General features: G+C 37.9%; 1 protein-coding gene across 2 annotated transcripts in view; it reads right to left on the reverse strand.

Moving 5' to 3' along the window:
* LOC105232950 (uncharacterized) overlaps window positions 1-13,675 on the reverse strand; it is a 249,592-nt gene that overhangs the window by 228,772 nt on the left and 7,145 nt on the right. The window lies entirely within an intron of this gene.

Below are 13,675 nucleotides of genomic sequence, written 5' to 3' on the forward strand. Positions count from 1 at the left end.
TTCGAGACAACTCATTAGTTACAAGTGATAAATTAATTAATAAAGTTTATTAATAAAACCTAACCTGCTTAACTTATACATACATACATGTGGGATGAGAATTAAGGTCAGTGTGGCAACCACTTACCCAAATGTCAAACAGTGGATGGCATTTGTGGATTAAGTAGAAGTTGTGGGCGGTAAGGCTAGTGTCCATCATAGCGTAAGTTAATATTGTCATTCCATATTGTAACGCCGTCAGTAACGCATCGTAAGCGCAACTTGAAGTTTTCAGTGACATTACCAAGTAATTGATATACGTGTGCAGTCAAATTATTTCATTTTCTACTTATATTAAATAAACGTTGTTGAATACCAATTGAAAGTGTCGAGTTTTCTTATTACTACAAATGGGGGCTCAACCGGGGATGCCCTAGTGCGGCTATAACCCCGGGAAAAGTGAAGTGAAAAAAAAAAACAAAAAACTAAGACAATTATAACGAACGTGTAGCGGTATTTCAGTTTTCAAATGTGTACTATTCAAATTCTACGAAATAACTAAAGTTGAACCAAACTAAATGTACAAAGTTTATAACCTATGCCTGTGTATATGGAATAAAAAGTGAAATGCGGAAAACTGTGGAAAACGATAAATACAAGTGGTGTGAGAGACAGCAAGTGCAGCATTTAATCAAAAAGAATTGCGAAAAAAACTGTGAAACGTAGCACAAACTATACAATAAATCGGAAAAGTAGCAGGCGTAGCAGAGAGTGAGCGGCGGGAGCAGAACAAATAAGATAAGGCTTTGAATATTGTAGTAGTTAGAAGTATAAACACACATACATACATATATCGATATATTCAGTAAAGTATTTAGAAGTAGTACAACATCAACTGTATTATTTAAACGCTATTGTATTCTTTTGTATTTAACGTATGTATGTGTGTATTGTAGTAAGACGATACAATTACGTATAGGTGTAAGAAGTAGCAGTGTTTTGAATTCCTTTCAGTTTATAATTACATACATACGTTTATAAAATTCACTTTGTAAGATGGATGCAGCCACAATAAAGGGTATGACCGTGGACATGTTGAGGAAAAAACTTAGAGAGCTAAATTTGAGTACAGCCGGTAGGAAGAAGGACTTACAGTTAAGACTGTTACAACACATGGTTTTTGGAGACGAAGTGGATGAGGGGGGAAGTGGTAATGAGTCAGCAAATTCATTATACACTACCGAGGATAGGAGTGTAGGTAGGGTGCTATTTACGTTGCGCGATGTCGAAGATAGCATATCCAGTTTTTATGGAGACGGTACGTATAACGTGTACCACTGGGTTGATGAGTTCAACGAAGTTGCTGAAACAGTAGGGTGGAACGATTTACAGAAGTTCATATATGGAAAGCAGTTGCTGAGGGGAGCAGCAAAGTTATTTGTTCGGGGAACTGTTGGGATCAGGAATTGGAACAGTTTGAAGACCGCGTTGGTGGAGGAGTTCGAAGAAAAGTTGAGTGCCGCAGAGGTACATCGTATGTTGAGGAATAGGCGTAAGCAGCCGAAAGAAAGTCTGCAGGAATACTTATACTCTATCATCGAAAGTGGTAAGCCAATATCACTCGATGAAAAGAGTATAATCGGGTATTTCGTGGGTGGAGAAATACCGGATAGTCGAGAGAATAAAAGTATGTTGTATCAAACGCACAGTGTGAAGGAATTGAAGGAGCAAATCCGCGTATATGAGAGAATTAAGGGTGCATCCGTCGCGAGCCGTAGAGCTTTTCCCCAGTCGTCAAACGCAAGTAGAGGTACTGAAGATCAGGTTAGGAGGAGATGCTACTGTTGTAATCAGGAAGGTCATCTAGCTAGAGATTGCTCACGCGGTGAAGCAAACAACGTAACTTGTTTTAAATGCAAGGGAAAGGGCCATTATGCCCACAATTGCAAGGGCTCACAACCAGTTAGTGTGGCGAAAAATGGACGTATTAACACAGTAGGTGATGGGAAAGGCGAGTATATTTTCGTGAACGCGGTAATAAACAGGATCACGTTTAGCGCATTGGTAGATACGGGATGCTTCACGAGTATCTTGAGGTACGATACGTTTAGGAGGCTAGGAGGAATAAGTCTCAGAGAAGAGAAACAACGGCTTTGTGGAATAGGAAAAGGTGAGGTTACAACGATGGGTAACTTTATAGCAGAAATCTCCGTGGAAGGTGTGACAATGAAAGTCAAGTTCGAGGTAGTAAGAGTGCAAGATATACCCTACGAGGCAATCTTGAGAAACAATATACTTTAGGAAGTGGATTTGGTGTTTAGCAAAGGCAGAGTGGTATTTAGAAAACCCAATAGGGGTGGAGAAATGCCGGTTGACACGGGTGCCAATGAGTTGGCGGTTATAAGTAAATGTGTTCAAAGGAGCGATGAAACTGAAATCTCAGGGAGTGAGAGGGTTTCTGCCGAGCAAGTGTGCGTAGATAAGGTTAGTCCGGAAGTGCCGGGAAAAGAGGTTAAAAGTGAAGTGGGCGATGGAACTGAAATCTCAGTGAGTTAGAGGGTTTCTGCCGAGCAAATGTGCAAAGATAATGTTAGTCCGGAAGTGCCGGGAAAAGAGGTTAGAGGTAAATGTGTTCAGGTGGGCTATGGAACTGAAATCTCAGCGAGTGAGAGGGTTTCGGCCGAGCAAGTGGGCGAATATATGGTTAGTTCGGAAGAGCAGCGAAAAGAGGTCGATGTAATGGGACAGGACAGGGTACGTCGTGGCAAAGGATGCAATGATAAGAGTGAATCTAGGTTTTTGGGTGGAAAAGAGATGCAAATGGATGATGCATCGGATAAGGTAGACTTGTCACATATAGAAGATTCTGACGCAGCGTTCCTCAAAACGTTGATAAACAAATATCAGCTTCAGAAACCGATGAATGTGCCAGTTCAAAAGAAATTAATTTTGATAAATGGGAGACCAAGGTATCAACGACCTCGTTGAGTGTCGTATGAAGATCAAAGATACGTAGATGATCAAGTTGGGAAAATGACTAAAGATAGGATTATTCCAAGTAGCACGACGGAGTACCATGGTGTAGTCGAGCATAGATCCGGAACGCGGATGAGATATGTAGACGCATTAAGTCGCGTACACTGTTTCATGATTGAAGACTCGTTAAAGTTTAAATTGAAGGCAGCTAAATTGCAAGACGATTGGGTTAGAGCAGTAAGGAAAGGGTTAAAGAGTGGACCCTATGAGAAGTTTTACATAAGAAATGAGCTAGTATATTACGATCCCATCAAGGAGTTGTTGGTTGTACCCGCGGGCAAGGAAGAGGAGATTATAAAGTTTGCATACAGGCAAGGATATTTTGCGGTTAGGCATAATAATGCACAAGCTCGCTATCTCCGCTCAATTTCACAACAGAAACAATGACGTGAATAACATGTCACCTATGGAAGTAGATCATTTATAAGCAGATGCTCAGTGTGGATCTTGAGTTCCCGATAATAATGACAATTTGAACTTTTTTACAACAGCCTCAAGAAATCATTACCGTTAGACGAATTAACTATTGACAACGAAAAAATTTTAGCATTGATAGATACTGGTGCAACAACATCGCTACTTGATACAAATAAATTATTAAAATATAAAAGAATACAACTTATACAAAACATGTGCCTTAATTCATTGAATAATAGTACTTATAATAATGATAATAAAATAATTTTTTTTTCAACCATTAATTTTTAGTGAAATTCATATCTTAGAAGAAATCAATGTGGATAACCAAGTCCCTGACAATTTATTTCGCGGCTTACACAAACAAGAAAAATCAGTTTAAAAAAAGCTTAATAAGTATAAAGACCTAATTTACATAGAAGGACAGACTCGTAACAAATACTAACAGCCGGTTTCACGAAATTCTTTCATTGAAAATTAAGTTTCATTTAATTTTAATTTTGATTTTTATTTAACTTTGCACTTAAGTTTGCAGCGTTCCACCATTATTCAGAATTGGCAACCCAAAAATGACAAGGCAGGAATGTTAGTAAGAATAACAGCTGATTTATGTAAACAAATAAATTGTGGTGATTAACAAAAATGGAAAGTGTAGCTCGAAGCAAAAATTTTTCAGCTACTGATATTTCTACTTTGCTAAGCCTAGTGCAGCAAAATGCAAGTCTTTTGGAGTGTAAGGCCACAGGGAAAGTGAGTTCCGATTAAAAGGACAAAGTGTGGGATGACATAGGGGAGAGTTTCAACGCGGTTTGCTCCGGAGCACCGCGGTCAAAAAAAAATCTGCGAACCAAATATTTCAATTTGAAAGCAGATATGAAAAAGCGATCTGCAGACCACAAAAAATATGCCTATGGAACGGGCGGAGGTCCATACAAAAAGCCAGTTGACTCCGAGATTGATAAAATATTAAAAGAAATATTGCCGGAAAAACAAGTGTGGGGGATGGACTCCAAATATGACAGCGACTGCCTACATTCAGAAGAAAATTTTGAGGATTTGGATCATTCAGGTAGTTACGCATTAAAAAATATTTATTATGTTTAATACATATTTACAAATATGTATTGTAAACATTAAGTTAATTACACTGGTCTACATCAAAATTGCCTTCTACATGAAAATATACTATATTGATTGTATTTCACTCGTTGAACATAAATATACAAGTTAAAATTCATAATTAGCTCTTATTGTGCATTTATGCCTTATAAATATAATAGAGGGTAGCGCGACAGATTTATCACATTAATGATGATAACTCAAAATATTTAGTGATTACCCGCGGAAATTTTATTATTTCACATTTGTTTGTTGTGTTTAACGTTGACTGTGTTTTGTTCAACAGTTAAAACGTGAACCGTTTTTTTGTCATTTTTAGTGAAAAATCTACAGTTTTTGTTATGTCGCGTAAATGTGTTAGTAGTGCAGACAATTTTTGCTACATTTGTGGTAAGGTGACCCTTACTAACCAAAGATGCTCAATAACACAACGTTTAGAAACTGCTTACTTCCATTATTTTGGAATTAAAATTAAAAACCAAGACAAATCGTGGGTACCACATTTTAGTGGCACAACTTGCTTCACACGAAAAAAGAAACGAAGCGTAGTATACCCTGACGTAGCCTCTGTATCGCGACCTGTTCCTCGACCTCCCGAAGAATACCAGCAAGATTCTGAAGAAGCGATTAATTCAATGGAAGTTGACTACAATGAGCCTACAACCTCACAATCGCCACGGTTTGTGGGTGACAACCTCATAGAATTTCGCAAGATGAACTCAGCGACCTTATACGAGATTTAAATTTGCCAAAAGATGAAGCGGAATTACTAGGATCGAGACTTTAGCAATGGAATTTGCTTCAACCGGATGTCAAAATCAGTTTATACAGATATCGTCAGAAGAACTTGATGCCCTATTTCAAATCCGAAAACCAGCTTGCATTCTGTAATAACGTAAATGGCTTGATGAACGCTTTGAACATCGAATACCATCTACAGGAATGGCGGCTCTTCATAGACTCCTCAAAATTAAGTTTAAAAGCTGTTCTTCTCCATAATGGTAACACACAACCATCGATTCCGTTATGCCACGCTGTGCATACTAAAGAAACATACGAAAATATGAAATTAATTTTTTTTTGGGCAATAAAAGAAATGAAAATTATGTTGAACTTGTGAACAATCTCCTTCAAAAGTATCAACAATTGTGTTGCAATATGTCCCTAAAAATTCATTTTCTTCACTCTCATCTTGATTTTTTCCCTTCTAACTGGAGTGACGAACATGGTGAACGATTCCACCAAGATATCTCGACAATGGAAAAGAGATACCAGAGCCGATGGGATGCGTCAATGTTAGCGGACTACAGCTGGAATTTGAAAAGAGATACCCCTAACAGTGATTACAAAAGACAAACCAAAAAGAAGAGGAAATCTTTATCAAATACGTTATTATTTTTTAAATTGTAATATTTCCAATTTTATATAAGTAAAAAGCAAAAAATAATAGTAAATAATTATTATAGTTTTTTTTATAAAATGTTTTGTACTTTAACGTGTTACTAAAAGCCAAATTTTGTATATTAGGTATATTTCCAAAATAGGAGCTAATTCAAAAAACATATTCTTGATTTCCTATTCAGTAACCTCAAAGCAATATAAAATTAAAGTATTCAATTGAAAGGCAAACAAAAAGTTACATTTTGTAGACCAGTGTTATAAGTATTGTATAAAATAAATGAATTGTATGTATATGAAGTACCCGGTGACCTGTCAAAAAGGAGCCGGTAACCATTTTGTCAATGAAACATCCGACATTCATTTTTCGCAAGTCAGAAAAACCAAACGTGTTCTTATTAAATCTCAGGTGTGGGGTTGTATCCACAGCCATCCAAAGAAATAATTAAAGAAAATGAGATCAAGTAAGGGCAACAAAGCCGCAAATACAAATATTACTGCCCGAATCGGTACTCCCGACACTACCGCTGCCCTAACTGCTGCCACCACTGCTACTCAAACTGGTGCTCCCGAAGCCACCGCCGCCATAACCGCTGTTACCACCGCTGCTCAAACTAGCGCTCCCGACGCCACCATTGCTGAAACTGCTGCCACAACCGCTGGAAAAACGACCGCTGCTCGCATTGAAGGCCTAGAAGCAGAGCGACTAGAAAAACAACTCCGAATCCTAAAACTACTTCGCGAAATAGCTGAACTTGGGAACCAACATTATCACGAACCATCGAGCAATTATATAAATACCGATGAGCTCGAAGCCGCTGTGCCTAAATTCAGTGGAGGCGACCACCGTGACGTCAATAAGTGGCTCGTCCACCTCGGTGAGAGACAGAAGTGCCTGGCCTTACGGCGGTGTATGACTGGAACAGCTAAAGAGTGTACCCTTAATCACGGCCTCGCCGATTATGACAGTTTAAAATCTTTGCTACAAACTATGTTCCAGCGCACCGCCACCAGGCAAGAAATTTACAGACAGTTGCGTGCCCGGCGATTGAAACCGTCCGAAACATGTATCGCTTATGTGGTGGCCATGCAGTCCATCGCTTCCAGAAAAAGCATAGAAGAAGAACTCGTGGACATCATCATCGACGGTATTCCCGACAGCAGCAACAACATTTCTATCCTATATGGTGCTAACTCCATTAAGAAGCTGGTGAGGCGCATGGATCGCTACGAGCAGCGGCGAGCGACGCATCCATTACCTAGGTCCCCCGCCCAATTTGCCATGCGTGCCGGGGCCCCGAAGTCTACTGCTCCTACCGCCGAAGAATCAACGCGAATTCGCTGCTATAATTGCTCCCAATTTGGACACTACCAGAGCAGCTGCCCAAAACCAACTAGACCGCCAGGATCATGTTTTACCTGCCATCAAATGGGGCACCAACATAGCAAATGCCCTAGAAAGAAAAATCGACCAGTTCAAGTAGCCGCTGTGCTGGAAGGAGATACTGATGATGATGACCATGTAGAGTTTAAACAATGGGTAAGTGTGGCTTTATGCAGATATTATCGAATCGGAGGCACAGGTTTTAAAGAAATGTTTTCTCTTCTTGATTCCGGCAGTCCCATTAGTTTAATGCAGTGTTGGCCAAAATGCATTTTTCCTATGCCCGGGGCATAGGCTAGTTGCTGCGACGTCAAACACGTATACTCACACGTATACTCTTCTGCCAGCTTCAGAAAAAACGAAAGAGCCAGTAAACTGCTCGTATATCTACGAATAGCTTGGTTCGGCAGCAGCGTATGGCGAAGCTAATTATTTCAGTTGCGTTTCAGAATTCTGTGAGCTAGCACGTATGCGCAAGTTTAATTTTTTACACTGACAGAAAATACCCCCTTGCTTAATTTATAAAAAATGTTTAAAATTGAATGGGAGACAAAATTTTTTTTTGTTGAAAATATGGAGGGAGAAGCCCATTGCCTCATTTGTAATAAAGTGATTGCACATCTTACACGTTATGCATTATGTAGACATTATGAATCCTCCCATAATCAGATATGATTTAATTTTAGGTACCGAACGATCAAGTCTGCTTTTACAAAAAAAGCAGAATACTATTTAAATTATTTCGATTATATTGATAATAATAACAAAACTAACAGTAAAAATAAAAAAAAAACATGAGTGTCCCAAAGAAAAAAAAATACGCTTCAAAAAGAAAAAGCCTCTTATATTGTATCGCTATCACTAACAAAAACAATGCCGTCCATTTACCGATGGGGTGTTTCTTTAAAGAACTATTTCAAAGTGTTTTAGAATGCTTTGGAGAAGAAGGCAAAACATTGTATAGAGTTATTGCGACTATTCCACTTTCAAAACAAACTATTGTCCGTAGAACTGAAGATATTAGTTCATATATTCAAAATTGTATGCAAAAAACGGCTGTCTGATTGCAAATTTTTTTCTTGTGTTTGGATGAAAGCACGGATAGTAACAATTTGTGTCAACTGGTAATGTGTGTTAGAACCATAAATGCAAATTTTGAAATTTTCGAAGAAATTGTTTGTATTTATCGTTGCACGGTAATGTCAAAGGCAAAACTTTATATGAAGCAGTAAATGAACATGTTTTTTCTATAGTTGATAAGAATAAATTGAGTTTCAATTTGTACCGATGGGGCCAAAGTCATGGTTGGCAAAAAGAAAGGGCTTGTTGGTTATTTACTTAAAAATAATATAAAAATTCCCAGCTTTCATTGTATAATACACCAACAAGCCCTTTTTGCGAAGGAACTAATATGGTAGAGGCTATGGATATAGCCATAAAAATACTAAATAAAATAAAAAGGAGGTCACCATGCCCTCAGCCATCGAAAATTCAAACAATTTTTAGACGAATTGCACGCCGACATGGAGATCTACTTCTATATACGAAGTTCGTTGGCTAAGCCGAGGCAAAAGTCTAAAAAAGGGTCTTTGACCTGCGAAAAGAAATTGTATTGTTTTTGGAGCAAGATTCTTCTTCCTCTTCACAAACTCTTCTCACCTCTTTGAAAAGTCCAGATTTTTTATTGGACTTAGCTTTTTTGTGCGACTTCACAGAACTTTTAAATAAATTAAACCTCTGGCTCCAAGGAAAAAATAAAAACATATTCGATTTGTTAACTTCAATAGATCAATTTGGATACAAACTCAAAATTTTAATAGAACAGGTTAAGAAAAATGATTCAACAAATATGCCATGTACAACAGCTATTATTCAGGAATTTTCCAATCAAAACAAATTAGAAACATATGCAGATATAGTTGACCGCGTTTTAAAAAATTATGAAAGTAGATTCAGTGATTTTAATATCATTCGAAATATAATAGAGCTTCATAATAATCCCTTATATTGCACCCTTCATAACCAAGACCCTGAGGTTCAAGAAGAATTACTAAAGATGCGGAGTGATTTATCATTGGCTATTGAATCAGGGATTAATTTTTGGAAGAAAATAGATGAAACAAAATATTATAACATAAAAACACAAATTTTTAAATTATATTCCATGTTTGGATCCACATATAGCTGTGAAGTTTCATTTTCAACACTTAAATTGGTTCAAAATAAGTATAGAAACAATCTTTCGGATCAACATATAGCTGACCTCATTCGAATTAAGGAGTATAATTCTGAGATAAATGTGGACAAAGTAATGGAAAACGCACTGATCAACATTTGTACAAATTGAACTTAAATCATTTTCATCAACATTATAAAAAAAATTGCTCATTGTTCAAAATTGAACATGTTCGTTGCTGCCAAAGGACGGACAACAACATTATATTTACAAACTTTTATATATTTCACAAATATTAAATCTTAGTATTGATACAGTCCACTAATATTAGATATCTAAGTATGCTCAAATATATTGAACATACATACATACACATATACATAAACAGACACATACTTAAAATGCATTGTCATGCAAAACAATAGCATTCAACAAACAATAACACAAACATTACTAAGGATAAGATGTTTGCATATGATGACCCGTGGGTTCTTAGAATATATTTTAGCAACTGTTTGTAAATGTACTCACATTAAAACAAACCCAAGGTCACACAACATATGCACTTGAAAACAATACCCTACCAGGTAGCATAAACAATGTGCTACATATATATGAACATACACATATATTTAGTTATTTAGGATATTTTGAAATATAGTATAAAGGGTTTCCAAATTTATAAATAAAACCAGAATGAATAAATTCTCACTTGACTAAAGACGTTTTTTAATTCCCCCCACCAGTGGTAAGGATTACAAAAATCTTTGTTGAGTTTAAGTTTGATCTTACAAATCAAACAGTTTGATATATAATTCAAACACTCATTATTTATTCAGTGTACTTTTCTGCCAACACAGTTTGCAGCAACGCTTTACGCACACAAGTGAAAACTACATACTATTGCATTGGCCAACACTGGTTTAATGCAACGGTCAAGCGCCCCGCAATGCGCTCAATTATCAATCAATCAATATCTTACAAATTTCATTGGTGTTGGCCGGCACCGAATATATTCGTTTGGTACAGTGTTGCGTGCAGTAAAATTTAGAGGCAAAATTCGGTACTTACAAATAATGGTGGTTCCCGATGATACGATAACAACATCTCTAATACTCGGTCAAGATTTTCTTAAAATATTCAATATACGTTCAAACAATTTAATATGAAAAAAAGAATGAATGCCAAACTAATTTGTTATCTAAAACTGAATTAAACAAAGTTGATTTTCTTTCTGATATAAAACACTGTGTTTCTGCTTCGATGTTAGTTGAGTTGCCTGACGGTGACCGTAGGGGATATTTGTGTAATCGGAAGGGCGGCCGGGGTAGGGTTGGTGAGGAAAGTGTCAACATGTCGAACGCATGCGATGATAACATCATCAAAACAGAAGACCGAAGCTAAGGATGCAGATTCTACTGAGGAATCAGCGAAGCCAACCACCCAAACGAAGAAAAAGAAAAGTAATAATAAGTCACAGAAGAAGGGAAACCGCGATAATGAAAGAATGAAAAACTTTGGAGCAAAGACAAGTGAACGCAGCGCCAAGGAAAATCGAGAAGCATTGTTCGAAAAACTTTTCTTTAGATTTAACAATGTGACCGAAGCAATGAAGAATATTCAATTGCAACAAACCGATCGCACTGTTATTGTTCCTGTCAGCACTAGAGCCGCTGGACTTATCATATGCGGAATGATTTCCAAATTCTCACGACTTGGACTTTTGCAACATGATGAAGCTCGAGAATTGTCTGGTGCGTTATATAAGATTACGCTACTTCAGCTTAATTATAAGCTTGAGGAAGCGATGATCGCCCAGCACTCCCGGAATCTCGATTTGGATTCTCATGAGGATGTGTTTGTAGCCGGAAGTGTACGTCGTGCACTTGCCCAGATGGGTGCGTGGTTAAGTATTACAAATTTGCGTGAGACTATTGTTTCATTGTCAAATATTGTAATTACACCTGATTCCAAACGAGCGTTCATGGAGAGGTCGCCAATACCGAACGCCGTCTGGAGCTGCCGTTCAGCCCGCCGAAACCACGAAGGTGAAGAGTTACCAGCTGCATGTAACTTAGAAAACCCCGATGAAATAATGCCTGATGTATATGACCTCGATTTGATAAAAGAGGACATTCAGACAATCGTCGCTGCCGTGGAAAAGGTCGGACGCAAATATCCAAAATACGTTGCTACTAGAGGGCTTGACTGGAAGGGAGCTGGATCGATTTCGCAGCTCATATCTTGTGGATCCGCTAATATTACATGCCCCAGCTTTGCACTGCCTGGATCTAGAAATCGCTATGTATCAGGAGAACACACTTTTTTCTGGTCGCCGGAGCCCATTTCTGATCTTGAAGCATACATGGGCGTTGTATATCTGCTTGGAGAAGTTCACAAGCCGGGTTTAATTGATCCTGATTGCATCAATTTCAGGACATCTCAATCAGCGAAACGTGAAATAAATTACTGCAACCTTGGGGATAGTCTAAATGGTCACCATGGAAAACCGCTAGCTCTTTACTAGTTGGTAAACAGATTGGAAAAAAGATATCCAGCCCTTAACTGGAAGATATTCGGATTGACCACCCGGGTTCCCCGACCCTAAACATTGCACCTCTGAGGCAAAATGAAATGGATGTTCATCTACCATCCACGACTTGACACCTTGTTCGAAAGTGCAATGTATCAACTGCAAACAAAATCATCGCTCTAACAACAAACAATGCCCCACGTACAGAAAAAACAAGATATTTTGAAATACAAAACAAGCAATAAATTCTCATTTAGGGAAGCTATAGAAACAATTAACAAAAATAATACTGACTACAGCAAAAATATACCAGAAGAACGCTTGATTCCGGCAGTCCCATTAGTTTAATGTAACGGTCAAGCGCCCCGCAATGCGCTCAATTATCAATTAAGTGTCATCATGTCGAACGCATGCGATGATAACATCATCAAAACAGAAGACCGAAGCTAAGGATGCAGATTCTACTGAGGAATCAGCGAAGCCAACCACCCAAACGAAGAAAAAGAAAAGTAATAATAAGTCACAGAAGAAGGGAAACCGCGATAATGAAATAATGAAAAACTTTAGAGCAAAGACAAGTGAACGCAGCGCCAAGCAAAATCGAGAAGCATTGTTCAAAAAACTTTTCTTTGGATTTAACAATGTGACCGAAGCAATGAAGAATATTCAATTGCAACAAACCGATCGCACTGTTATTGTTCCTGTCAGCACTAGAGCCGCTGGACTTATCATATGCGGAATGATTTCCAAATTCTCACGACTTGGACTTTTGCAACATGATGAAGCTCGAGAATTGTCTGGTGCGTTATATAGGATTACGCTGCCAAGCTCATTGTCATAGGTTATTACAACTTACCAAGCAGTTCTCCCCGCCTTGACTGTGAAAACTTACTATATGAGGTCTATGCATCGCTGGGATGCACACAACTCAACGACATTCTACATGAACATCAAGGATTGCTGGACCTCTGTTTCTCCAATTTTGATGTCAGCATTCAAAACACTCAGTCAATCACGTCTTTAGACAAATATCACCCAGCTCTAGAAGTCACAATAGACATATTACCTCAACTAAACCCAGCTAATATACCATCGTTATCGTTTAAAAAAGCGGACTACGCAAGTCTAAACACATTTTTCTTAACGACTGATTGGTCACAGTTATATAGTCATGAATCTCTAGACGATAAAGTCAATTATTTGTACAAGATAATCAAAGATGGTATCTCGCTCCACGTACCAGTCTATATAAATAAGCTAAGTAATTATCCATGTTGGTTCTCAACTGAACTAATTCGCAAAGTCAGGCTAAAAAAGGCAGCTCTTTCAATATACAAAAACAAAGAATCTAGTCAGAACTATAAAAAATTTAGCCAACTCAGACGCGAATGCAAAGATCTCAGTGCTTCATGTTACAAAAACTATATAAATGTGGGAATATAGATTGGTGGCAACTCCGCCAACGAAGACGAGTAGGTTGCAAAGACAGCGAGAACAGAAGCTAAAGTTAGTCGTAAAACTGAGGTCGTCGGCGGTGTTTCTTCGGTGCTCTACTCGATTTTGTATTTTATAAAAAGAATCAAACTTAATTCGTTTTATCCGCGCTTTATTTTAATCCAACATACAGTGACAT

The sequence above is a fragment of the Bactrocera dorsalis genome, chromosome 4, assembly GCF_023373825.1.
Source record: "Bactrocera dorsalis isolate Fly_Bdor chromosome 4, ASM2337382v1, whole genome shotgun sequence".
Classification (NCBI taxonomy): domain Eukaryota; kingdom Metazoa; phylum Arthropoda; class Insecta; order Diptera; family Tephritidae; genus Bactrocera; species Bactrocera dorsalis.